Source organism: Nuphar pumila, chromosome 4 (genome assembly GCF_984573655.1).
Source record: "Nuphar pumila chromosome 4, dmNupPumi1.hap1.1, whole genome shotgun sequence".
Classification (NCBI taxonomy): domain Eukaryota; kingdom Viridiplantae; phylum Streptophyta; class Magnoliopsida; order Nymphaeales; family Nymphaeaceae; genus Nuphar; species Nuphar pumila.
This window is the reverse complement of record NC_143252.1, coordinates 52,892,564-52,919,706: the sequence shown is the minus strand read 5'-3', so window position 1 is coordinate 52,919,706 and position 27,143 is coordinate 52,892,564.

Genomic DNA, 27,143 nt, shown 5'->3' with positions numbered 1-27,143 from the left:
AAACTTTGAAAATTGCAGTGCATTTTTGAAGTTAGCCTAAGAGTGTAGGCGGAATGTGGCTAATACGAAGATCATAAATCTTGGTTTTCTTCGTATTTGTACTATGGCCATAAATAGGAATCCTACCAAGTTTATAAACTCCATAAGAGCTTGTGCATGTGTCATTTGTGTTAACCATAGTGATTTTGAAATAAATGCACATGAATCATACATCGAATATTGAAATTTGTAGAAATTAAACTATATGCAATGGAGTCCTATTCTAAGCAGAAAACTAACTCTTATTCCAAATGTTACATTGCTTTTTACATTGAATTGAATAAAGAAAAGAAATAAAATAACTAAGTCTTCTTCTTGAATGTTCCTGCAAAACTAGAAAACAATGTTAGCACAAAAATGTAGGTTTTTCTGAAATTATCCAAAAATATGGGAAATTATTGGATATTATTCAGATATAAACCCAAATTCATACCCCCATTGATATAAACATGAGAAATAATAAATTAAATTCAAAAATAAACTTGGAAATTCGAAATTGGGGTTAAAATGACCAAAATGCCCCTTATGACCTTGAAATTAGGGTTTTCTAAAAGATTTTTTGTAAATTTTGGAATTTTGAAAATCAAATGAAATAAATCAAACATAATATGATGAAATATGATGATATGCATGAAAATTTATGAAATTAGAAATTGAAATTTCGAAATTATGGTCAAAATGACCAAAATACCCCTCATAACAAGACTGTGGCCTTGAAACTAGGGTTTTCTGAAATAAATTTTATAAAAATAGAAAATATGAAATGAAAATGATATTGAAATTAACCCTAATATGATTCTACATGCTTATGTACAAGAAAAAAAATGCTAAAATGGCGAAGATATCATAAAATATCAAATTTAACTTCATTTTCGCCTGATTTTCGCTTCTAAATTTAAAGATAAACTAACATATAAAGCAAATAAACTTGGATTTCATCAAAATTTGGTATGGACACCTAGACTAACCATAGAAACAGAATGGAGCTTGAAAATCTAATTTTTTGTATTTTCTTAATATGAAAAATAGCTAAAATCTTAAGAAAATCAAAAATTTTGCCTAAAATGCTGATTCTAAAGGGGATTTTGGATATCAAACTTCTATAAAAATTTCCCAAATTTTATGGGGTGACAAAGAACAGTTAGGCAAAGATTTTTACTATTTACACTTTCTGGTTTTGACCTGTGGTCGGAGTTGTACAGCTCTGGCAAGTCGGATCGGAATCCGGCGACTCTAGGATTTAGTGCAAACAGACAACTTTCGGAAGAAATTATGGGAAAAATAATAGACAAATGAGAAAAGGCTGAAATTGTGAGAAAATGTCTCTGACAGACAGAGGAAAATTTGATCTTTTCATTTCATTGGGATTCGGGTTACGGTTTGGAAAAGAGCACATTGTTATCAGAGACCCGAATCTCTGGAATTTTTGTATATTGGAATCTGTCAGACAAAAAAGAATATTTCGGGAAAAATACTGAGACAATTCCAGAAATTCCCAAATTTTGGGAAATGACAGTAAAATATGTCAAAAACAACTTTCTTGTTGAATTTTTTTGGAGACGGGCGATGGGTTGAGCGGACACAGCGCATTAGGGTCTGTCTATACCCTGACAAGGAAAAATCGAGGTTTTTCTAAGGGTCTGAGAAAATCGATTTTTGATAGAGAACAAATCTGCTTGTAAAGGTCTCAAAATTTCCAAATAATTAGTAGAATCCATCGTCAATCCACTGCAATCTTTTAGGGAAAATCTGGCTCTCCCACGGGGGAGATTTAGGAGGTTCTTGTCTGCTAAAAGAGGATCTGGAATTTCCAGAGGGTTTAAAACCCAGTTCAATCTTGGATTTGTTTAATGGAGTCACTGAACCCGAATTAACTCAAATTTTTTGGCAAAAGATCATAGACAAATAATATCTATCATAAAATTTTCAAGATTTTTGAATAAAAATCTTTACATGAAATCATAACTGGACTACATGCACAAATCCAAGTCTGTAAATCTTAAATCAAATGTTAATGAAGGCTATACTACATGAATAAAAAAATGATTATCTAAATAGTGAAATGAACCTAAATATGTTAGTAATCTACATGGAAAATGATAAAAAATAAAACCAACAAGGAAGCATGATTCATCTTGATATTGGCCCCCATGATGAGAGATCCAATCCATCGAATGGATGGATCTCCTCATTTCCATAGCCCACGCATATAGGGTGTAGGTTTTCTTACTTCCTACCATTCAAAACCATAAAAGAAATCCCTGCATCACCATGGTTCTATTTTTTTGAAATGGCTGCCCAACATTATTCTCACAAACATAGCATTTGAGTGCCCCCTTTTAAACACATGACATTAGTGAAATCGAATGAAACACTTAATAAGATAAAAATTGATCTTACCTTGGAAATGGAGGTTGGAACAACGGCTAGAGGGGTATCTCTTTGGAGTTTTGCTGGGATTTGTTTGAAGGAAGGTTGTTGTGCTGAGACCTTAGTTGAAGGGGTGGGCTACTTAGTAGAGGTGGCTGTAGCAAAGGGCGGATCAGCTGGAGCTGAAGCAAAGGGAAGAAGCAAATGATTGGATCAAGGATGCTGCAGTTGGGCGATGATGGAGATGTGGCTGGTGCTATGGCTTGCGGTGGTGCTGCCGGTTGCTGTGGTGGCTGAAGAAGGTAGGTCGGCTGCTGAAGTTTGTTAAAGGTGGAGCAATGGAGATTCACTGCTGGAGGTGGTTGTGTTGCTGCAATGAGAGGTGAGTTGTTGTGTAATGGGAGAGAGAGAGAGAGAGAGACGTGAATGAATAAGGGCCAGCCGTTCTTATTCTTTTGTATTAAACTTAGGGAAAAATGAGATTTTTCCTAAGTTTCTAGGTTTAATCATAGTAGAATGAGAGGCTGTAAGTATTAGGCGTGAGGTGGTTCACGTGAATAGCTGCAGCCATATGGCTTTTGGGGAAATAGAAAGGGAGTAAGGAAGAAAGAGGAAAGAAGGAAGGGAAGGAAAAGGAAAGAAGGAAAAGGAAAGAAAGGAGAGGAAAAGAAAGATGAAGGAGGGGGCTGGAAAGTCTGTACGTGAGTGGAGGGAGAAGAAAGAAAGAAAGAAAGAAAAGAAAGAAAGAAAGAAAAGGAGGAAAAGGGAAGGAGAGGAGGAAAGAAAGAAAATGGAGAGGAAAGAGGGGCTAGGGTGGTCGACCTCCATGTGGGTCCCACCTTAGGAAAAACAAATAAAATAATAAAAAAATGAAGAAAATAAAGAAAAAGGTAAAAAAAAAATCTTTTTTTATATATAAATTGAAACGAAAAATGCAAATGGACGGGTCATCTTAGAGCGGGTTCAAATTTCACTTTTGAAATTCATTTTGATGATTAGAGGGGTAAAATAGTCTTTTCAAAAAATTTCCAGACGAAACGAGCTATTTTTGACAGTTTTTGAAACGAGCTCGGATTTTGTAGTTCAATACCCCGTTGCGAAGCAAATCCAGTGTAGAATTTGAAAATTTGAGTTTGAAATAAATTCAGATTATTTTTCTTGAGAAAATATTTCCAAATTTAGAATCTCGTGGCTAAAAATGTCAATTTTGTAAACCCAGGGTTTGAAATTGATTTTTGAAAGCTTTTAAAACTCAATCTGGATTGAAATTTATAAAACTGGAGTTCTGGACTTCAAAAATGGAATGAAATGTGATGAAATGTTATGAAATGCTGAGAAATGATATGAAATGATGAGAAATGACATGCGAAATGCAGACCCTGAATAAAGAATTTTGGATGTTAGACCCCGATTGGCAGTTGTACCAGTTTAAAAAGCATTAAAACTGATAAAATTTGCAAAATGGGTGAAGAAATGGTTTTTGGACTCTACTAGGTTAGAGTGACACTGAAAATCAGGGTTTGAGTTGAATTAAACTGAAATGAGCTCGCTTGAGCTGGGTTTTAGAGTTTCAGAACTCAAATGAACTGATCAGACACTGACTCAACTGACCTTTCCGACTAAATTTTCAAGAAAAGCTGTCATTTTTAGAGAAATGGTACGGAATGGTCACTGGAGTGAAGTGAATTACGAATCTGAGCTAGGTTTGAGCTAGAACAAAGATCAGTAATACTGACATGAATTAAAATCAAAGCTCGAACACTAGCTCAATTGACTGAACTCAACTAAATTTCAGCTGAAAGAGCTGAAACGGGCTAAAATGGGCTCCTAGACACTTGGAAATGGTTTTGAACTGAAACTGGAGCACTCGAACTCCTGGTGAGCTCAAGTTAGACTCTGGAATTATGACTAACTGCGAATGACTGACTCAGAGACAATTGGCTTAGATTTGATTAAGAAATGAGCTCATTTCTGAAGAAATGATCTCATTTTGGCTGGAATTGTCAGAAATGAAAATGGTTTGTTCATTGTGAGCTCAGATGAGCTTGAAATGACTGATATTTTAACAGTTCTCAACTGGCCAATGAGCTTGATTGACTCCGACTGACTATGGTCTGGGTTGTCCAGGGGTAAATGGGTAATTTTCCTAATGAAAATGGGTAAAGTGGTGATTTTCTGAAACTGACTTAGGGTTTGACTCCTACACTGACCTAACAGGGTTGGCATTGCACGAGAAGGGTTGTCCATAAATGAATAAAGAAAATTTGGGGTGTTTACAGATGCCCCTCTTTGCTACTAAGCCGGCTTGAAGACGAGCTTGGTGGCAAAGAAAAACACACCAAATTTGGGCTATAAAAATGCTCCAGTTAGAAGGATCTAACGGGATATGAAGAAATTTAACCCTGATGAGAATGGTAGATATGAGATGTAGAATAAAGGAAAAAAAATCGCTTTGAAGAAGTGAGATTTAGGTTTTGCCCTTAACCTGGATGGGACAAGAAAATACCTTGTGTAGAAACAAGGCTCAGGTTTGACCCTTAACCTGACCGGGAAATGAAATACCTCATCAAAATGAGGCTCAGGTTTAACCCTTAACCTGACCGAGAATGAAATACCTCAACAAAATGAGGCTCAGGTTTAACCCTTAACCTGACTGGGAATGAAATGCCTCATCAAAATGAGGCTCAGGTTTAACCCTTAACCTGACTGGGAATGAAATACCTCATCAAAATGAGGCTCAGGTTTAACCCTTAACCTGACCGGAAAATGAAAATAGTAAGTTGGATGGTGAATAAGACAATTTTCTTGAAGAGGAATAAGGTGACTCTTTCGACAACGCGAAAGATGAATTCTCTCGACAACGCGAAAGATAACAAAGGTGATCCAAAGGAACAATGTGATTCTTTCAACAATGCGAAAGATGACGAGGCGATCCAAAGGAGCAAGGCGATTCTTTTGACAACGCAAAAGATGAATTCTTTCGACAATGCGAAAGATGACAAGGCGATCCAAAGGAACAAGGTGATTCTTTCAACAACGCGAAAGATGACAAGGCGATCCAAAGGAGCAAGGTGATTCTTTTGACAACGCAAAAGATGAATTCTTTCAACAACGCGAAAGATAACAAAGACGATCCAAATGAACAAGGTGATTCTTTCAACAACGCGAAATATGACAAGGCGATCCAAAGGAGCAAGGCGATTCTTTTGACAACGCAAAAGATGAATTCTTTCGATAACGCAAAAGATGACAAGGCAATCTAAAGGAACAAGGCGATTCTTTCAACAACGCGAAAGATGACAAGGCGATCCAAAGGAGCAAGACGATTCTTTTGACAACGCAAAAGATGAATTCTTTTGACAACGCAAAAGATGACAAGGCGATCCAAAGGAACAAGGCGATTCTTTCAACAACGCGGAAGATGACAAGGCGATCCAAAGGAGCAAGGCGATTCTTTTGACAATGCAAAAGATGAATTCTTTCGACAACGCAAAAGATGACAAAGGCTATCCTTTCAGAGAAAAGGTTAATCTTTCAACAACGCGAAAGACGATAAAGGTTACTCTCAGAAGGAGGTAAAAGGTGATACCAGAATGTGTCAAGATGGACATTGAGCTCTTCACTTCATGTCAAGATAGTAAGAAAATATTGCCAAAATGTTAAAAATTGTTTGTTGATTCAAAATGCTTGAAACTGATGTATATTGGTATGAAAATCTTTCATGTTTTCTACCCAAAGTATTACCTCCAATTGGGCTAACTTCATAGAATCAAGATTCAAATTCAAATTGCTTTCGATTGACTTTCTTTCAAGGAAGCTATCAATTTCCTTGATATGAATAGAAAAGAAAGTATTCTTGATATTGTGAAAGCAATTAGTGAAAAGATATTGATAATAGAATTTCATAAATTTTAAAGAGGGTTCTTGGCATATTTGGCAGTCTGATATCCTGGGATTCTTTTCTCATGATCTTTCTGCACTCTTTCTTTTTTTTCTTTTTTTCTTTTTGCAGAATTGGAGCTCTCTTGGGTTTTTGAGGATTACATCATCCTTCATTTTGGAGATGTCCTGACTTTTCTCTCTTTTTTTTAGAAGGGTACATCACAAATTCCTTCATCTCAAAGATGTTTTGATCCTTCTTTGCCTCAGAGATTATCTTGACGGTATTGGCTCATTGGTTGGAAATATCTTGATGATAGCAGAAATTAAATACCTTTAGAGTTTGTCAGGAGGCTCATCGCAGTCGCCTTAATCTTGACGGTGGTCTAAACTTTTTTTGGAAGGATTCGTCACAAACTCCTTCATCTTGGAGATGATCCAAATCTTCTTTGGCCCCTAGGGTCTAACTCGCATAATTCGTCTTCATCTTGACGATAATTGAGAGATCCCTTTTGCAGATATTTAATTACAGCTTAGGTGATGAAGGAGATATGAAAATTGAGTGGATTTTTCTGTATCACCCAAGATATTTCGACTGCTTTATTTCCCAAGAATGATCTTTAAAAATGTGCCATTGATTGCGATCAATATCGATCACTTATGGCTTTGCAACAACATTAAATTTTCTTTGTTGGCCATATCGAGGATTTATTCTTCATCCTTTTGCTTGGCCAATAGAAAGATTTTGAATTTTGAATCCTTCTTCGTGAAAGCTTTGTCCTTTCGAAAATAATATTGAAGGTATTCTGAGGTAAAGTTTTTGTGCTATAAAGATTTTGAAATCAACAAATAATTAATGACAAATTGGCAAAATACTCTTGGGATCTTTGGTGAAAGAAATTGCTTGATAACCGAGTTGATACATCAATGACCAAATTGAGTCCTGAAAAAACTCAATAAAAGATCAACTCGAAAGTTGGGTTTTGTTTTGACTTACCAGCTCGAAAGCAGGATTTGTTGACCGACCAGCTTGAAAGCAGGATTTTGATTGAAAGATCGAATTTGATGATTTGAAATTGATTGACATTGATGAAGTTGTAACCCGAAGGCTTAGAAAGTGATAGATATTGATAAAGTTGTAACCCGAAGGCAGGAAAATGACCGAGGTTGGTAAGATTGTAACCCAAAGGCTTGAATTTGGAAATTGATTGACCCGAAGGTTGAAATTAGAAATTAGTTTACTGGGAACGACATGGGTTCAATTGAGAACGGCATTGGTTCTCTGGGAATAACATGGATTCATTAGGGATTCATCCTAAGAATGACATTGGTTCAATTAAAAAAGACATGGGTTCAATTGAGAACGACATTGGTTCTCTGGGAACAACATGGATTCAATATGGATTCATCCTAAGAATGACATTGGTTCAATTAAGAATGACATGGGTTCAATAGGGATTCAGCCTAAGAACTATCAATTCCATAGGGATTTAACCTAAGGATCACAGTTTAAGAAGGAAGGATTCAACTTGTGAGCTTTGAATGGACCAGGTGCTAAATTGGGTTTTGAGGGAAGATTCGAATCAGAATTCAAATCTTCAAGGAAAAACTAAATGAATTGGGTTTTGAAAGAAAAATTGAGTAGAAACTTGGATCTTCTAGACCAATTACTAAATTGCAGAAAAGTTTGAGTAGGAGTTCAAACCTTCAAAGGAAAGCTAAACAAATCGGCTTTGGGAGAAAATTTAAGTCAAAACTCAAATTTTCTAGACCGATTCTAGACATTTGAATTGGATTTGGAAGAAAATTCAAGTCGGAACTCTAATTTTCTAGACCAATTCAGAAGGAAAAGAAAACTTGGGTCGGAACTTGAATCTTTGAAGGAAAACTAAATCCATTGTGGAAGGAAAAGAAATTTGAGTCGAAACTCGAATCCTGAAAGAAAAGTAGATCAATTTAGAAGAAAAAAAAATTTGAGTCGGAACTCGAATCCTGAAGGAAAAATAGATCAATTTGGAAGGAGAAGAAATTCGAGTCGGAACTCGAATCCTGAACGAAAAATAGATCAATTAGAAGAAAAGGAAATTCGAGTCGGAACTCGAATCATGAAGGAAAACTAGACCAATGTGGACACTGAATTTTAAAGTGTACTAGTGTGAACACTGGATTTTGAAAATGTACTCGTGCAAGCATTATGTTTCAAAAAATTACCAATACGAATACTGGGTTTTGGAAAATTACCAGCACGAACACTGGTTTTTTGAAAAATTACCAACATGAACACTGAATTTTTTTTTTTTTAAATTTTACCAGCACGAACACTGGATTTTTGAAATTTTACCAGCACGAACACTGAATTTTTGAAATTTTACGAGCACAAACACTGGATTTTTGAAATTTTACCAGCACGAACACTAGGTTTTGAAATTTTACCAGCACGAACACTGGATTTTTGAAATTTTACCAATTGATTATGATAGAAGATTTTCGGTCTTCACCCTCACGATGACTTGGACAACTGTCGGGGTCTCAGGCTTTATCCCTTATCCTGAATGGGCAACTCAGGTTTATCCCTTAACTTGAAGGGGAAATAAATTTGATGCAAATGAATGTAAATGAATGCATGTAAATGCAAATGAATGCAAATGTATGCAAAATGATGTAAATGAATGCACATGCATGCAAAATGAGAGATTTGTTTGATCCTGCCTGCATACAGGATGTTTTGAAGACAAATTTTTTTAAAGTAATTCCCCAGTGTAATAGGGGAAAGAAATTTTGGATAAAAGGAAGATAATTGATGTTCGAAGAATGCTCTCTGAAGGTAACAAAGCAATTGAATTTTGATTGATTCAGGAGAGACTCTGAAGAATATCACTCCTCGCGGAAGAACATGGTGCAGAGAAGGAGAACAAGCTTACGAGAAAAATTGATAATTTTATTGATGCATTGAAGGAAAATGACAAATCAAGAAAAGATAGACAGGATTACATCCTCCTTTGAAGGCAAAATAAGAAATGGGAAAACGGTAGCATTGTTGACTTTTTGAGTAATCGAAGAAAAATGGCTAGTCCTTCTTTTCATCTTCAACGAGAATATTCTTATCAATGCAATCTTAAACAATGTTCTTGAAGACAAAACAGTGGTCAGTATCGTGTCCTACTGCCTGGTGGAATTTGCAGAACTGGTCCATGACCCTTCCCATGATCGTGGGAGGATCTATGGCTCTTGGGAGCTTTACCATTTCTTTGGTCAACATATATTCGAGAATTTCATCGAGAGGTTGCTCAAGAAGAGTAAACTGACGATCGTCACCCCAACCATCCCGCTTTATCTTTTCTTTCTGCTGACTCAATTTTTCATTATTCTTTGAAGATTTTTCTTTCTGACCTGCATGATTGCTCTTGTTATTTTTGTAGTCGCTGCGGCTGACATTGGCAGAGAAGGTGAAATTTTCTTTCTTCTTGAATCTTGATTATTCTTAGACCCCATTCTCTATTCCCATCTCGAGCCACTTGGCCCGTTCAGTAAGCTCAATGAAAGATTTAGAAGGTGAGGTGGAGATAAGACCTCTCAAAGGTTGAGAGAAATTGTTCAAATTAATCTGGAGTGTGTGCTCCTCTGAGATGGGATTTCTCATTTTATTGCAAGTGCCCCTCCATCTGCGGATGAAGTTTCTGGCTTTCTCATTATTTCTTTGCTTTGTATTATAGAGATGGTTTAGCATCGGCAGTGCTTCAGTGTTGAAAAGGAATCGTTCAATGAACAGATTGACTACTTTATCGAATTCCTTCAACTCGATGGGGTTGATATGTTATGAGTACCACTTGGCGGCGGTGCCCTCCAAACTGTAAGGAAAACATCTGAACAAAGCACGATTGTCTCTCTTGAATTGATTGCACTTTGCAAAGAACATAGCCAGGTGAGCCTTGGGATCGCCAGTCCCATCAAATTTGACAAATTTATGGGGGAGATCTTCTAAGCTATCGTCCCCATCTAAACCATCATAGAAATCTTTGCTTGTGAAAATCATTTTGCCCTTGTCACGGACTTGCAGATCCTTAACCATTTTGACCACATCTCTGAGTCGTGACATGTCAGAGTTGTTAGCAGACTGATCTTTTAGCTTATTGGTTGACCCCCGCCCCTGAGTCCTCTTCTGAAAAGCTTGCTGAGCCTCACACTTTTCATCGGTGCCACCTCCGGATTCTGCTTCATCAGATGTATCCTCATGTTGGATACGCTTCTTGGATATCTTCAGTTGTTTCTTTAATGTTCGGTCCTTGATCTTTTTCTTGGTAGGAATTTTGTCAGAACTGGCCCCTGTTTGCTCTGCCATCATCTTATTCATCATCTTTTGAAACATGTCATACATCTGGGGATCGACATCATCATTGGCTTGTTGACTTTGGTTCCTAGCATATCGCGAAGAATCCATCTCTTGCTCGTTGCTACTGTTAGGGTGCTGAAGTGACACTGTTTTCTTCTTGGATTTGGTCTGAACCATTCCACGATGCCGAAACTCTCTGTAAGACAAATGGGATGATTAGAATGAGGGAAAATTCTTGAAGGCAATGACTTGGAGAATATAATGAAAATAATGAATGAAGATCTGAAATTGGGTTGACAGTTTAAAGGATAAACCTTTACCAGGGATGGGTTTATTGCTGGGATTACGACAATTGCATTGTTATTCCATGAGAGAAAATAAACAATCGAGATATGCCTTGTTACCTAGGCGAGGTCGTCAACCATGAAGAAAAAGATATTTTTGAAGAAATATAACAAAGTAATGCATAATTCGTAATGAGCTTCCCTGTGAACTCAGTAGATTATCTGAGAAGGAAGGCAGAAGGAAATTTTTTTTTTCAGGAAAAAACATTCATCACAAAGGGCATATTGCATGAGAGTTTAAAAAATAATATTACGAAGAAAATGACCTCCAAATATAAGGAAAACTGATGATTTTATTGATGTCTTGGATGAAGGATGACAAATTTAAAGAATGCAACTGGAGACTACATTTATTCAGAGAAGCAAAAAGCAGAAATGATGAAAATGAGAAAGCTTGGGCATTTGTCATCTTTATGAATGATCAGGGAAAGGCTCGGTCAGAACGATCGACTGGCCTTCCTCTTTAACATGGAGATTCTTGTCGACACAGTCTTGAACAATATTTTTGAAGATGAAGCATCACTCAATATCATGCCCTGTAGCTCGGTGAAATTTGCAGAAGCGATCTTTCCATTTCTCTAGGGCGATCGGAGGATTAACAATTCTTGGAAGTTTAACCATTTCTTTGCTCAGCATGTATTCAAGGACCTCTTCGAGGGGCTGATCTAGAGGAGTGAGCTTGCGGTCATAACCCCAACCTTCATGCTTTGGCTTATTTTGACTGATTGCTTTCTGCTAGGAGCGGGATTGAAGGGGTTTGGCTAGGACGGTCGGCTGGTCCGCCATTTTGGTTTCCCTCAGAATATTCTTATCAACATGATCATGAACGATATTCTTGAGGACAAAACAATTTTCTGTATCGTGTCCTATTGCACGGTGAAACTTGCAAAATTGTTCTTTGAATCTGCTCATGATTGATGGGGGATTGGCGACCTTTGGTATATGAACCATGCCTTTTGCAAGCAAATTTTCTAAAATAGTCTTGAGCTTCTGATCCAGAGGGGTGAACTTTCAATCAGTGCTCCAGTCTTTGTGTTTTGGTTTTTTTTGCTCTTTCCCTTTATGCTGGGGATTGGACTGGAGAGGTTGGGCATTCTGCTTGTCCATTTTATCTTTTTGACCTGTGTGGTCCTCTCTGCCTGGATTCGGGTTTCTTGATCCTCTAGTATGATTTTTTCTGCCACCCTTTTTGCTTTTGCCATTGTTGTTGCCCTCGATGTTCACAGAGAATGTGACTGGTGTCATCTCCTCAACTGGCTCCTTTCTGATGCTTGACTCGGGTAGCTCCAATAGCATCTTTGTCATCATTTTTTGAAACATTTTGTACATGACTGAATCAATCTCATCTTCACCTGTCTGGTTTTGCTTCTTGACTGGCCTTAGAGAACTCATCTCTTTGACACTGCTTGGCACTGTTCTCTTTCCCAACCTTGTTTGAACCACGATGAAAAATGAAAATGCTTTCTGTAGAGTAAAGGAATGGTTTAAACTAAAGAATTTTTTGAGAGAAATAGAGATGATGTAGGAGATGTCTAAGGACTCGAAAAGAGACAAAAATTTGGCAGACATGGAGAAAAGAAGTTTGACAAGATTTCAGCATTTGAAAAAATTGCAGGCAAGATCAAAATAAGGTTAGAAATTCGAGGTCCAGAGGAAAGGTAGGAAAAGAAAAATCGCCTGGACTTTTGAGGAAAAATATGAGGTTTTGAAAATCGTTTAGGGTTTTGATAAAATTGTTGAAAAAAATTGATGAAATTTGGAAAATGATGTAAAAGGAAAATAAAAGAGAATTGAGAAAAAAAAGAATGCATTCAATCACACCCTGCACAAACAATTATGCACATACAGCATTCCCTAAGAAGTTGACTCTAAATGCATTGATTTTGAAAGAACTTTAGGATCTTAATCCTGACTCTAGGCTCAGATCAGTTGTGTCCAATCCAGTTATGCCGATATACTTGAGCCGAGGCTCGATGTACGTGGCACAAAAATTCATCTCCGGTTCTAGGCTTGTGTTTTCCCAACATCCTTGAGCGTCTGCCGATATACGTTGGACTATGGCCCTTGGTACATGGTAGGGGGGAGTTAGCCCAAATAAGTGACCCAGTTGTGAGGCTTTGTCCCGAACTATGGTTCTGGAAGAGAGCCCAGCAACGTGAAGACTGGGTAGACATAGGTGGGGTGGTTTTTGAAAACATGAGCACATGCAGGCAAACAGAGGGCTCTAAAACCTAAAGAGATAGAGTTTTTGAAATTTTTTGAAGAAGCAAACATTGTTTTCATACAAATCCTAGATTGAGTGTTGTATTTTAGACCTAAGTCTATGTGAGCATGCATAATTCTCCTCAATATGGTCCTACCAAACCATGCCTAGTCTACATGCAATCCATGTCAGCTAGGTTCAATCCTAGGCTCCTAGGTCCACATGATATCAGAAAATAAAATCGACAATTCACAGAACATGATTCAGAAAATTGAACTAAGTCAAGCACATAATTGATCAGACGAAGACAGGTCCCATAACGGTCGCCAAACTTGTTATCATCGCAAAAATTTTCCCCTCTCTTGCGAGAGAGAAACGAATTTGCAAGTCAAACTCGACCAAAGTTTTGAAAATTACTCACCTCCGTTTTGAAAATTTGCAGGAAAATTCCGTGGAATGGGATCCACCTGTCGGTACGCGGTTCAACCGTTTCTGGCACCTTTACCAGGGGTAATTGAACCAGGGATCAATTATGCGCTTTAACCTGACTCAAATATCTAAATTCTGATCTATTTTCCTAGAATGCACAAAGAATCAGGCTTGTGCTATGAAATTTTAAAAATAATGCAAGTTTTGAAAGAATGGTGTTTACTTGGAAATTTTGAAATGTACTTGGAAAATGATTCGAAAAGTGCTTGAAATTGGAATTCCTGGGAAATTATTGAATTTTATTGGAAATCAAAAATTGAATTGGGAAAATGAATTCTTAAGAAAGCTTGAATCTTGGAAAAATCGATTTTTTTGAGATTTGGAATTGCTTTTCTGAGAAAATGGATTTGAGAATCTTGAGAAAATCAAGAAAGTTCATTGGAAAATGATTTTTGGAATGAAAAATGGATTCTCAAGAAAATCAGATCTTTGAGAAAATTGATTTCTGAAAACTTGGGACTTTTAAAATTTGAGAACTTTAAAACATTGGAAAATCTTGATTTGAACTTGAGAAATGTCTTGAAATGTCATTTGAAAACTCAGAATTCTGAGAAAATCAAATTCTGAGAAAGACTTAAGAAATCCTTGAGAAAATTGATTTTTCTGAAATTGAAATTGGAAAATAAGTTTGAAAATAATGCAATTTGAATGATGTGAATGAATGAATGAATGTGAATTTAAAAATAAAATTTCAATGAGAAATTGGGAAATTCTTTTAAAACTTTGAGAAATGCAGTGCATTTTTGAAGTTAGCCTAAGAGTGTAGGCTGAATGTGGCTAATACGAAGATCATAAATCTTGATTTTCTTCGTATTCTGACTATGGCCATAAATAGGAATCCCACCAAGTTTATAAACTCCATAAGAGCTTGTGCACGTGCCATTCGTGTTAACTATAGTGATTTTGAAATAAATGCACATGAATCATACATCGAATATTGGAATTTGCAGAAATTAAACTATATGCAATGCAGTCCCATTCTAAGCAGAAAAGTAACTCTTATTCCAAATGTTACATTGCTTTTTACATTGAATTTAATAAATAAAAGAAATAAAATAACTAAGTCTTCTTCTTGAATGTTCCTGCAAAACTAGAAAACAATGTTAGCACAAAAATGTAGGTTTTTCTGAAATTATCCAAGAATATGGGAAATTATCGGATATTATTCAGATATAAACCCAAATTCATACCCCCCTTGATATAAACATGAGAAATAATGAATAAAATTCGAAAATAAACTTGGAAATTTGAAATTGAGGTTCAAATGACCAAAATGCCCCTTATGACCTTGAAATCAGGGTTTTCTGAAAGAATTTTTGTAAATTTTGGAATTTTGAAAATCAAATAAAATAAATCAAACCTAATATAATAAAATATGATGATATGCATGAAAATTTATGGAATTAGAAATTGAAATTTCGAAATTATGGTCAAAATTACCAAAGTACCCCTGATAACAAGACTATGGCCTTGAAACCAAGGTTTTTCTGAAATAAATTTTATAAAAATAGAAAATATGAAATGAAAATGATATTAAAATTAACCCTCATATGATTCTACATGCTTATGTACATGAAAAAAATGCTAAAATGGCGAAGATATCATAAAATATTAAATTTAACTTGATTTTCGCTTCTAAATTTAAAGATAAACTAACATATAAAGCAAATAAACTTGGATTTGAGCCAAATTTGACATGGACACCTAGGCTAACCCTAGAAACAGAATGGAGCTCGAAAATATAATTTTTTGTATTTTCTTAATATGGAAAATAGCTAAAACCCTAAGAAAATCAAAATTTTGCCTAAAATGCTGATTCTAAAGGGGATTTCGGATATCAAACTTCCATAAAAATTTCCCAAATTTTATGGGGTAACAGAGAGCAGTTAGGCAAAGAATTTTGCTATTTACACTTTCTGGATTTGACCTATGGTCGGAGCTGTACAACTTTGGCAAGTCGGATCGGAATCTGGCGACTCTAGGATTTAGGGCAAACAGACAAGTTTCGGGCGAAAATGTGGGGAAAATACCAGACAGATGGGAAAAGGGCTGAAATTGTGGAAAAATGTCTCTGACAGGCAGAGGAAAATTTGATCTTTTTACATCATTGGGATTTGGATTACGGTTTGGAAAAGGGCACACTGTTATTAGAGACCCGAATCTCTGGAATTTCTGGATATTGGAATCTGTCAGACAAAAAAGAATATTTTGGGCAAAATACTGAGACAATTCCAAAAATTTCTTAATTTTGGGAAATGACAGTAAAATATGTCAGAAACAACTTTCATGTTGAAATTTTTTGCAGACGGGTGATGGGTTGAGCGAACACAGCGCATTAGGGTCTGTCTATACTCTAACAAGGAAAAATCGAGGTTTTCCCAAGGGTCTGAGAAAATCGATTTTTGACAGAAAACAAATCTACTTGTAAAGATCTCAAAATTTCCAGATAATTAGTACATTCTATCTTCAATCCACAACAATTTTTTAGGGAAAAATCCAGATCTCCCACAAGGGTGATTTAGGAGGTTCTTGTCTGCTAAAAGAGGATCTGGAATTTCCAGAGGGTTTAAAACCCAGTTCAATCTTGGATTTGTTTAATGGAGTCACCGAACCTGAATTAACTCAAATTTTTGGCAAAAGATTATAGACAAATAATAACATCTATCATAAAATTTCAAGATTTTTGAATGAAAATCTTTACATGAAATCATAACTGGACTACATGCACAAATCCAAGTCTGTAAATCTTAAATCAAATGTTAATGAAAGCTATACTACATGAATAAAAAAATGATTATCTAAATAGTGAAATGAACCTAAATATGTTAGTAATCTACATGGAAAATGATAAAAAATAAAACCAACAAGGAAGCATGATTCATCTTGATATTGGCCCCCATGATGAGAGATTTAATCCATCAAATGGATGGATCTCCTCATTTCCATAGCCCACGCATATGGGTGTAGGTTTTCTTACTTCCTACCATTCAAAACCATAAAAGAAATCCCTGCGTTACCATGGTTCCATTTTTTTGAAATGGCTGCCCAACATTATTCTCACAAACATAGCATTTGAGTGCCCCCCTTTTAATCACATGACATTAGTGAAATCGAATGAAGCACTTAATAAGATAAAAATTGATCTTACCTTGGAAATGGAGGTTGGAACAACGGCTAGAGGGGTATCTCTTTGAAGTTTTGCTGGGATTTGTTTGAAGGAAGGCTGTTGTGCTCAGACCTTAGTTGAAGGGGGGGGGCTACTTAGTAGAGGTGGTTGTAGCAAAGGGAGGATCAGCTGGAGCTGAAGCAAAGGGAAGAAGCAAATGATTGGATCAAGGTTGTTGCAGTTGGGCGATGATGGAGATGTGGCTGGTGTTGTGGCTTGCGGTGGTGCTGCCGGTTGCTGTCGTGGCTGAAGAAGGTAGGTCGGCTGCTGAAGTTTGTTGAAGGTGGAGCAATGGAGATTCACTGTTGGAGGTGGCTGTGTTGCTGCAATGAGAGGTGAGTTGTTGTGTAATGAGAGAAAGAGAGAGAGAGAGAGACGTGAATGAATAGGGGCCAGCCGTTCTTCTTCTTTTGTATTGAACTCAGGGAAAAAATGAGATTTTTCCTAAGTTTCTAGGTTTAATCATAGTAGAATGAGAGGCTGGAAGTATTAGGCGTGAGGTGGTTCACGTGAATAGTTGCAGACATATGGCTTTTAGGGGAAATAGAAAGGGAGTAAGGAAGAAAGGGGAAAGAAGGAAGGGGAGGAAAAGGAAAGAAGAGGGGAAGAAAGAAAAGGAAAGAAAGAAGAAAGACAGGGGTGGAAAGGTTGTACGTGAGTGGAGGGAGAAGAAAGAAAGAAGGAGGAAAAGGGAAGGAGAGGAGGAAAGAAAGGAAATGGAGAGAAAAGAAAGGCTAGGGTGGTCGACCTCTTGTGGGTCCCACCTTAGGAAAAATAAATAAAATAATAAAAAAATAAAGAAAATAAAGAAAAAGGTAAAAAAAATCTTTTTTTATATATAAATTAAAACGAAAAATGCAAATGGATGGGCCATCTCAGAGCGGGTCCAAATTCCACTTTTGAAATTCATTTTGACGATTCGAGGGGTAAAATAGTCTTTTCAGAAAATTTCCAGACGAAACGAGCTATTTTTGGCAGTTTTTAAAATGAGCTCAGATTTTATAGTTCAATACCTCGTTGCGAAGCAAATCCAGTGTAGAATTTGAAAATTTGAGTTTGAAATAAATCCAGATTGTTTTTCTTGAGAAAATATTTCCAAATTTAGAATGTCGGGGGTAAAAATGTCAATTTTGTAAACCCGGGGTTTGAAATTGATTTCTGAAAGCTTTTAAAACTCGATGTGGATTGAAATTTATAAAACTGGAGTTCTGGACTTCAAAAATGGAATGAAATGTGATGAAATGTTATGAAATGCTGAGAAATGATATGAAATGATGAGAAATGACATGCGAAATGCAGACTCTAAATGAAGAATTTTGGATGTTAGACCCCGATTTGCAGCTGTACCAGTTTAAAAAGCATTAAAACTGATAAAATTTGCAAAATGGGTGAAGAAATGGTTTTTGGACTCTATTAGGTTAAAGTGACACTGAAAATCAGGGTTTGAGTTGAATTGAACTGAAATGAGCTTGCTTGAGCTGGGTTTTAAAGTTTCAGAACTCAAATGAACTGATCAGACACTGACTCAACTGACCTTTCGACTAAATTTTCAAGAAAAGCTGTCATTTTTAGAGAAATAGTACGAAATGGTCAGTGGAGTGAAGTGAATTATGAATTTGAGCTAGATTTGAGCTAGAACAAAGATCAGTAATACTGACATGAATTAAAATCAAAGCTCGAACACTAGCTCAATTGACTGAACTCAGCTAAATTTCAGCTGAAAGAGCTGAAACGGGCTAAAATGGGCTCCTAGACACTTGGAAATGGTTTTGAACTGAAACTGGAACACTCGAACTCCTGGTGAGCTCAAGTTAGACTCTGGGGAATATGACTAACTGTGAATGACTGATTCGGAGACAATTGACTTAGATTTGAGTAAGAAATGAGCTCACTTCTGAAGAAATGATCCCATTTTTGTAGGAATTGTTAGAAATGAAAATGGTTTGTTCATTATGAGCTCAGATGAGCTTGAAATGACTGATATTTTAATAGTTCTGAACTAGCCAATGAGCTTGATTGACTCCAATTGCCTGGGGTCCGGGATGTCCTAGGGGTAAAAGGGTAATTTTCTTAATAAAATTGGGTAAAGTGGTGATTTTCAAAAACTGACTCGGGGTTTGACTCCTACACTGACCTAACAGGGTTGACACTGCACGAGGAGGGTTGTCCAGAAATGAATGAGGAAAATTTGGGGTGTTTACAGGACCTTGCCATTCTTTTTGGGAACTACTACGATGTTCGCCAACCAGTCTGGATAATCGATAGTACAGATGAATCATGCTTTTAACAACTCCTCAAGTCCTCCTTTAACTTGCGGTGCTACTCGGGGATCCATTTTCTTTAATTTCTGCTTTATTGGCTTGCAGTCTATCTTCAGCACAAGACGATGCTCGACCAATTTAGGGTCTAAGCCTGGCATATCCTCATAACTCCAAATGAAGACTTCTTGATGTTGTTTGAGAAAATAGATGAGTCTTTTCTTCTCATCTGAACCTAAGCTGGAGCCAATCTTGAGGATCTTTGGATCATCTTCTGAACCAATGTTGACATCCTCTATCGGATCTTGAACCAAAGGCGATGGCTCGTCTTGCTTCTGAATTCTGGCAACTCTTGAATCGCTGAGTCAAACTCTGCTCGCTCTTCAATCTGCTTTGCCATCTTGCAGACCCCTGCCACTGCCTTTGCCTTGCAGATTCTGGCCGGTTTGGAGTTATTTTAAGAAACATTAGGATTGATAATGAGCCTTTTGAGAAATTTAGGAGCCATGATTTGGCAATCCTGTAAAATGCAAAGAAGGTTTTTAAGAAAAGGTAAGAGATTCAAAATGGCCTTTTGTATAGAAATAAAGAATGATGATATAGATAAAAATATAAAGAGAGAACTATATACACCAAGATGTGAAGAGAAAAGATCAAAATTTTATTGATATAATAAAAGTTGAGAACATTAGCTCAATATTTACATAAGACTTTGACAGAGACAAAAGAACTAGGACTAAGTTGTCCCTACAAGATGACGAGAAAAGAAAGCGGAAAATAAAGGCATTATCTTCATTCTGCTTCTTTGATGAAGGTAGTTCTTCTGTCGGATGACTGACCAATAAAACTCAAACCTGCACCAGTGATATGTCGAGCGGGGATGATTGGCTCTAGGATGTCATCCTCATTCTTACCAAGGCCTCTGAAGGGCTGGTAGCCATGCTTCATCAGAAGATCGGACCCTTTCTTGGTCTTAGAAAACTGAGGGAAAAGAGGGTGATCTTTGAAAGAGGCATAATTGAGACATCCTTCGAGCTTATAGAAGTGAGGTCTCTGCCACTGAACCACTGCTGCGATGTTTTCTGATGGTTGGACTTCTTTCAGCTTGAGCATGTATAGACTTTCACTAAAATTGATTTTATCAACTTCCCGGATGCTTGGGATGTCGGTAGTGAAAGTAGGGCGATGAATCATGGGTTGTGGGAGTCTCTCTTATGGATCTTCCCCCAAGACTGTGGTAATCATGCCCCCTTTTGACCACTTGATGCGCTGGTGAAGGGTAGATGGAACAGCATTGGCATTATGAATTCAAGTGCGCCCCAAAAGAAGATTGTATGTGGGTGGCACGTTTACCACATGGAACAGCATGGTATGCACTGAATAATTGATGCAGATTTCAAGGAAGACCTTTCCCTTGGCGGTCTGCCCGTGGTTGTCGAAGTCGTAGATCATTATGGGATCTGGAACATACTCCTCTTCTTTCAGGCCCAAGGCCTTGGCCGTCATTTCTGGACAGATGTTGAGGTTGCCGCCCCCATCTACTAGCATATGTGGGACTGTCATGCCCCTGGTTCGCATCACTATATAAAGAGTATTGTTATGGAATGTATGAGGCTTTGGCAAATCCTCATCTGAAAAGGTTATTGGTGCATTCATCATGACTTGGTTGACAATCTGAGCCATGTCCTGCAGAGTTGTGCTCGGTTTGACCTTGATTTTTCTTAACAAATCATCTAACACTTGTTGGTGTTCAGGAGAAGCATGGGTCAAATCCAGAATGAAGATGTTCGATAGAGCTATGATCGGTTTCTGAACTGATTCTGATGTTTCTCCCTTCTTTGAAGCTGACTTGATGAAGCGCTTCGAAATCCTGGGAATCTGCTTGGTGGCTTTTGTTGTCACCTTTGCTGACTCATCGACTGGTTTTCTGTTGCTAAGAATTGAAGTGATATCCACCCTCTTGGTGGAAGACTGTGCTTGACGTAGAACTAGGACCTGATGCTGATCTTGAATGTCCTGGCTGGAACACTGCTGAATACTGTCCTGAAGAAAAACTGTTTGCTCTGAAATAACTGAAGCTAAATGTTTAGGGAAAGGTTTGGACAAGATCTCAGGCTGCTCCTCATCCTCATCCTTGTCCTTGATCAATAGATTTTTGTCGATACAGTCTTGGATGATATTTTTTAGGACAAAATAGTGCTTTGTGTCATGCCCTACAGTTTGATGGAATTTGCAGAATTTTTCTGTCCATTTGCCCATAACAACTAGAGGATCTGCCACCTTAGGGAGTTTGACCATCCCCTTCGACAACATATATTCCAGGACATCTTCCGGGGACTGCTCTAGAGTTGTGAACTTTCTGTCATAACTCCAGCCATCGTGCTTTGGTTTTATTTGATGTTTTTCTTCAGGTTGTGGTACTGGATGAACAGGTTGCGGCTTGACAAACTTCCCCTTCTGAGTTGCAGAGTTCGTTCTTTCAGTCTTAGAGCTTTCTGAGCTCTTGTTGTAGTTTTTCTTGCCGCTAGTACCACTGCTACTGCCTGAAATATCTATGGAATACGCAAAATGTGCCTTTTTTTCTGCTCGGGGTTACCTCGAATGAACGGGTAACCTTCATAGAGGCCATTGTTCAATCCTGTTTCGAGCCATTCGGCCCTCTTAATCAACTTGATGAATGATTTGGCAGGAGATGTGGAGATGAGATTCTTCTGTGGTTGGGAAAAGTTATTAAGGATGATTTGTAAGGCATGCTCCTCTAGGATAGGAACCTTCATTTTATTACAGGTGCTTCTCCACTTGTGGATGAACTTTCCTGCTCTTTCATTCTCATTATGTTTCAGATTATACAAATGGTTGAGAGTCGGCAAGGCCTCAACATTGAACATGAAGCGCTCGATGAACAAGTTCACAACTTTATCGAACTCTCGTAGTTCGATAGGATTGATGTGGTCTGCATACCACCTGGCTGCTACTTCTTCCAGACTGTGGGGGAAGCAAATAAACAAAGCCATGTTATCTTTTCTAAAACGGCCGCATTCCGCATAGAAGGTGGTCAAGTGAGCTTTTGGGTTGCCCGTTTCATCAAATTTGAGGAACTTGCGAGGAAGATTCTCCAGATCATCATCCCCGTCAAGGCCATCGTAGAAATCTTTACTAGTATAGGTTTGCTTGCCTTTGCTCTTTGCCTGAATATCCTTGATTGCTCGAGTCATTTCCTTCAATTGCTCAAGCATCGGATCCTCAGTTGGAGTCCCAAACTTAGGCTTGTTTATAAATTCTAGCTCTTCAGTGATCTTCATAAACTGCCGTGGAGGATTCTGACTGAAGACAAACTGCTCTTCTTCTTCTGACTCTTCTTCTGTTGATTCAGTGCTTTCAGAAGTACTGCCTGGTTGGACCTTCTTTCTGACGATCCAGACCTGCTTTTTCACGGCCTTCTTCTTCAGTTTGCTTTTAGAAATAGCCTTTTTCAGACTAGCCTCAGCTTGTTCGGACATCATCTTAGCCATCATCTTTTGGAATAGACTATACATAGTGGGATCAATATCATCTCTCTTGTACTGACTCTGTCCTCTGACTAATTTAGGAGAGTCCATTCCTTCGATCTCACTGTCACTGTGTTGAGGAATTGTTTCTTTCCCAGACCTTGTCTGAACCATTCTGATAATGCCAATGCTTTCCTGTAGAATAAGGAAATGGTTAGAGCAAAGAAGAAACTTTTTCAAAACAAAATTTCAAGGAAAGAATGGAGGATATGGTAGACAATTAAAAGGATTATCCCATTACCAAGGATTTGGTCATCACAGGATTTGTGACAATTGCGTCATCATTTTCATGACAATTGAAAGATGTGTCTTGTTACCTAGGTGAGGTCATCAACCATGATAAAAGATATTGAAGATAAATGAGGAAAAAGAATGTCCCCATTGTCGGAGATAAGGTCGCCACAAGCACCACGGCTATTTATGCTTAAAAATAATATTTGGCCAAAAAATGTTTTTTAGTAGAACAAAGAGTAACTTTTATTGATAATAGATTTAGAGACAAAGAGAGGGTGGACAGACAGTTTGTCACCACTCTTGATATTCAGTAGATACATTGGGTCCAGAAAATACATAAAGAGAAATGAAGGAATCTTAAGTGTATTTGGTCACATGGTATGCCCTAGACCACTGATCCGACTGCAGATCGAATTCTGGCATGTTGCCTGCCGAGAAACAAGTGTTGATGTGAACCTGCCGCTGCGAGAACTGTCTGAGACACCTCTTTGGCTGATAGTCGACACAGAAGAAAGGTCCCAACAACCTATAATGTTTGTCATGGGCATAAGTGTAGCAAGGAACTGATTCTCACCTGTCAAAGTAATCCCAAACGATCTCCTCCTTATGCAGACTCTCGATCAAAGCTCAACACTGAGTGGCTGACTTTGGCTTCTTGCTGTTGAACCTGAAAGAACTGGTTTTTGATGGCACATGTCGCAGGAACCACAATTGCAAGGCATAGGAACATCCTTCCACCAGAATGGTCACTCCAAGGGCGAAACGAGCTAAGCCTTGGTAGAGGAAGGCTAGAGCTACCATGAAAACTGAAAGTTGACGGGTCTGCTTGTTTTCTCATCTTCGAAAGAGTTGAACAGTTCTGATATCGACCAAGTTTTGTCCGTCTTGAAAGAATGTTATGAAATTCCACTAAAGGGGGGGTGAATAGTGAAATATGATAAAGATCGATAAAATAAAATAATCAGGCAATAAAGCACAACACATAAAACACAGAATTTATACTGGTTCGGTCAATACCCAGACCTACATCCTGTCCCCAAGAAAATCAATTGAGCTTTCCACTATAACATCCGAGTCACCGGATAAATAGTACAACACCCTCTTCCTCAGAGGTCTTCTTCTCTCAACAGAGAAGGGGCACACCCTCTTCCACAGAGGTCTTCTTCTCTCAACAGAGAAGGACAATACCCTCTTTCTCAGAGGTCTACTTCTTTCAACAAAGAAGGAATACAATGAATAACAGAGTTACAATACTTCCTATAGAACCTTCAGAATGATATGAATGCACGAATGAAGGATTCTCAGAATGTTCTGTTTGTCACTCAGAAGATACTCTTTGTCAAAGAGCTGGACTTGACTTTTTCTCTTTTCTTTCTTTTCTTTTTCTCTTTCTTTTTTAAGGCTCTCTTTTCAAATAATGAATAGAATTTTTCTCGTTGTAAGCTCACACACCTATTCCATTTCTCTTGTTTGAATAGTTTATTTGAGTGTGTTTATATAGCTTTAAAAAAAATAGTCGTTACATTTTGAAATCGTAGCCTTTTTGAAATGTGAAATGTTATGTCATTTCAAAAACATCTTTTAGAGAAATTCGAGAATGCCTTTTTCCATAAAAGTAAAATATAGGGTACACTTAGTCGTTGTAATATTTTAGGTAATACATATTTTATGTAAAAAGTCTATTTCTTACAATAGTACATTGAACATTGGATTTGTAGTTTTGTCTTTATTCTCATTAATGATTTGAGGTACATAAGTACTTCTTTACCTTAAATGAGTGTAAGTACAATGAGTGCTTTGAGATATTTATTTGTACATAGTTATGTCAAGTGTTTTCTTTATGTTGTGTTTTTCAAAGTCTTCAGAGAGAATGAGAACTACAAGAAAGTCGACATTCTTGAGAAGGATATTAACAAGGATTTCTTACAGGAGGTATTTAATGCTTGTACAAAGAGAATGATGACTTCAAGTAAGTCGACATTCTATGGGTTTGTAAAAAGGTAACTAGAGTCTTTATCAAAATAATTTATATTTGTTTTCTTTGTGTAGCTGATTTTCTTGTTTTGTCTTTTATCCATATTTTAAAATTATTTCTTTAAAGAAGGTAACTAGAGTCTTTTCAAAACATATTATATTTGTTTTCTTTATGTAGCCGATTTCATGTTTTTGTCTTTTTCCCATATTTAAAAACATTTCTTTAAAGAAGGTAACTAGAGTCTTTTCAAAACATATTATATTTGTTTTCTTTATGTAGCCGATTTTATGTTTTGTCTTTTTCCTACATTTCTTTTCATGTTGTTTTGTATATGATGTAAGGTACAATTATTACATTTTGAAATCATGTCAAAAATACCTTTTTCATAAATGGTTGTAAGGAGGTACAATTATTAGTTTTCAAAAAGGATCTTTTTGAAACTATCGTATACTTTTATGATATAGTTTTTATGAATGAGTATGTAATATGCAATATGCAAGTTCCTGAAGGTTCTGTTACATATGACTCTAAAGAAGAAAAAAATCTTCATCTTGAGGTAGCCGATCTCTTCAGTTGAACTTTAGGAATGCATGGCTCATCAAGTTTTTTCTTCAAGGAGTATGATTGCACTAGTTGTACTTGAACAGGAAGTCTCCATCCTTTTTGGGTGAGATATCCTTGCATCAAATACTCGTTAGATTTATGGCAAAACATATTCAGTCATAATATAACATTTTTCAAGAGGACATATTATCATATCATATAAAATCAAATACGACAGTGTATCATATTATGTGACATCAAAACAGAGTTTCTCAACATTCTCCCCCTTTTTTATGATGACAAAATATGCTCCCTCTGTCAAAAAGACATTATGCATAGAAATAATAATATGATAAAATATTGAAAAATGTTTAAAGAGAGTATTTCTCCAATAATGGAGACAGGTTTTCTCCCCCTTTGTCATAGACAAAAAGGAAGGGATCAAAGTAAGAGAGTTATTACAGACCAAAAGTAATTAAAAGTTATTACAGACCAAAAAAAATAAGTTTATCCCGAAGGTGGAGGATGTTGATGTGTTTGGTTGACTTGATCCGACTGGAGGGTTCGTAGAGTTTGCTGCAACGAGGCTTGACGGCGAAGAATACGATCCTGAGAGCGTTGGACATCCATCAGAGCAAAGAAGTAATTGAAGGTGGATGTTGGATCTTCTTCATCAGAGCCGGGCATGTGCAAGAACCTTAGATTGAAGGTGGTAGCATCGAGGACCTGAGAGGGATGGAGGATAACTTCGTTGTGAAGGGGTACTTTGAAGTATTTGAGAATGGGAGTTATGAAACATCCGAAAAGAAGAGGCTTGAATTTTTGATAACGAATAAAAAGGTCGAAAAAAATGGAGGACCAGTTTATTGGAGTAGAAGAAAAAATTGCGTAGATAAGAAGAGAGATTTTTCGTGGAACTAATTCCTTGCGGGGAAGCTTGGGATAGATGTTGTAGAGAAGAATCTGGGCAAGTAATTGAGCATGAGGTTGGAGATTCCTCATGTGCCAGGGAAGTTGGTAGCAGTTGGTGTAGAGAAGTATTTTTCAAAGAACCGATCTTTCGATTGGTACTATGTTGTTGAGGTCGGTGGCGGTGGAAGGTAGGTTTAGAATTCTACCTAGGTCGGAAGCATCGAAAAACATCAGCTTTCCTCGAACTTTACTGGTGATTGTAGTTTGTTCATGATCAGTAGAAAAGTTTGTATAGAATAGTCGAACTAGTTCAGGATAATAGGCAGCGTGGGATGAAGATCCTAATAGATGTTTGAGTTCGGGGAGATAGTTGTCTAAGTCAAATAGCATGAAGTCTTCATAGTGAACTAATTTTCCTTCATGAATGGGTCGAGATCAAAGTAGGTTGTAGTCATGAAAAAAGATCGGGATACCTTAGATCTGCGGCAGTGATTGCAGAGTTTGAAGAGGAAGCCATTGCAAAAGGGAGTTGAGAGCGGAGGAACGAGTTGAAAGTATGTATGCTATGAGTGGTAGTGGTGAGGAATGAACCAAACGTTTAAATAGAAGAGAGAAATAATTGTGACAATAATTGAATGGCAATGAAAGTGAATGATTTTTGGATTGTAGTTTGAATAAGGAAATTCGTGAGTTGTAAGTTAAGAGGCTTGTGAATGATAAATCAAATCAATGGTGGAAGATAGTGTATTATATTGGTGTGTATTTTAAGAAGGACATAGATTTGAACAAATTTGTATATATATATATATGAATTTTACTATGGGTGAGTTTATCGACTAGTGAGACAAGTCAT